Raw genomic sequence first — 1,999 nt, 5'->3', positions numbered from 1 at the left:
CCCTCCCTCCCCTTTTCCTTTATATATATTTTGTTGTTGTTGTTTTGTTGTTATAATTGTGGGCTACTTCCTTTAAACTTTTTCAAGGAAAAACGACGAAGGCTGCTTTGCGAATAATATTTTCTCACCATAAACTGAACTGTTTGAGGCAAACAGTTTTTGTATTATTGTCAGTCGAGTGTGACGGTCTCTGGGTGCAAGTTGTGCAATAGTCTGTTCCAAGAAAATACGAATAAATAAATGGTTTTTACAGTCACTGCATCATACCTGGTGGTTGGCGGGTGCTCTGGTGAGGTTACAGCTCCTTCTATCCTGTCCAATACCTATCGTCACTATCTCTCCTCTTTCCTTTTCTAAATTTTGGTTGTTACTATCCTGTAACAGGGATGATGTAGGAAGAAGGCGGTGGCAATGGATTGGATATACTCTCAGGATGTCAGGCAGCTACATAACAAAGAAAGTTTTGGATTGGAATCCACAGGGGAAGAGATCAAGAGGAAGACCGCGTGGAACCTGAAGAAGAATCACAGAAATTGATGTACTGAAAAGTGGGAAGACATGGAATAATATCAAGAGGCTAGCCCAGGATAAGGAAAGGTGGAAAGTGTTTCTCCGCAGCCTATTCCCCGGTGCAGGGTGAGAAAAGCCATGCTGATGATAATCCTGTAACACCTTTTAAACTCCGGCATTTTATATGACTTAATTGAGTTGCATATGCCGTAAAACGCTTACTAAAACAAATTGTGTTACAAAATAGTATGTAGGCCGACATGTGGTTTCAAGACTAGATTTTGGGCGGTCCGCATTGAACAGAAAAATAATATTATTGCAGCTCTGTTAGTAACTGTCAGTTTCAAACAAGAAAAGTAGATGTACATTTTATTAGCTTGCATCCCCAAGAGATGACGGGTTTGAGGCATTATTAAACGGATTGATTGCTCGTACCAGCTCATACCCCTCATATCTCATCAAAACATCTCAATGGACACAAAGAGGCGGCTTATCACTTCAATATTCATACCAACATTATGTTACTAGTGGACATTAAGTACAATCCATGAAAGCAAAATCACTGCATGCGAGATGAAATGTCTCCGCAAAACCCTTAACATCAGAAGACGAGACAGGCAGAGAAGTAAAGAAGCAAGACCAACTATTGACACTGAGTCCTGCCTGCATTTCATAGATAGACAGAGAATAAAATGGTTTGGGCCACCTGTTACATAAGCTTATTAGGTCAACTTGCTAGCCAACCTCTAAAGTCTATAACTTCAAGCGCTCAGGCTATAAAGGAAGAGGAAGGCCACGCAAAAAGTGGATCGAGGGAGTCAAAGAAACCCTGAGAAATCATAAGATCCCAATTGAAAGAGCTGTGAAGCTGGCCTACCATAGAAAACTGTATCTCCCCATGACGCTTAACGGCAACAGAGAATGAACAAGTAAAAGTAACAGTAAAAATAAGTAGATTCTTTATACAATGTATCTCGTCTTTAGAACAAAATGGAACACACGTTTCTTGAGCTGTCTTCGGATCGCGTTTCTTAGAATGTATTGTATAGGTTTAATACAATTACATTACATAAATAGGAGAGACCTCAGATGTTAGCGTCCATCTCCGATAGGACCGATCCAGGTGGACGGAGAGCCTTGAGAGCTCCCTGAACAACTCAAGTTCAAGGCAATGCCGTTCTGTATGAGATTCGAAACAGAGGCTTCATGGCCCAGTCTGATACCTTCTGAGATATAGGCACGCCCTCCTTGCTATTATTTTTCCTTGCAAGCTTGCCCTCAAACGAAAGACAATGAGATGTACGTGTACCAAGGAGCTTAACCCTCCTTGAAGTGTACGTACAATCGTATAGTCGAATCTCGGAAGAGAGAGCGTGTATAATATTATGGGTGTGCACATGTTCGTGCGTATGCGTGTGTGTGCATGTTTGTGGGTGTATGTATGTATGTATGTATGTATGTATGTATGTATGTATGTATGTATGTATGT

At 41.0% G+C, this 1,999-nt stretch overlaps 1 protein-coding gene across 1 annotated transcript in view; it reads right to left on the bottom strand.

Annotated features, from left to right (window-relative positions):
- The window catches only part of LOC101845924, a gene marked incomplete in the record, with an annotated part of 11,498 nt that extends 11,212 nt beyond the window's left edge, over nucleotides 1-286 (bottom strand). Inside the window, 1 exon segment of the mRNA XM_005099068.3 lies at nucleotides 268-286.
- Between the last annotated feature and the right edge of the window lie 1,713 nt (nucleotides 287-1,999).

This window comes from Aplysia californica, unplaced genomic scaffold (assembly GCF_000002075.1).
Source record: "Aplysia californica isolate F4 #8 unplaced genomic scaffold, AplCal3.0 scaffold00201, whole genome shotgun sequence".
In the NCBI taxonomy this organism is placed as follows: domain Eukaryota; kingdom Metazoa; phylum Mollusca; class Gastropoda; order Aplysiida; family Aplysiidae; genus Aplysia; species Aplysia californica.
This window is presented reverse-complemented; position numbering and strand designations above follow the sequence as displayed.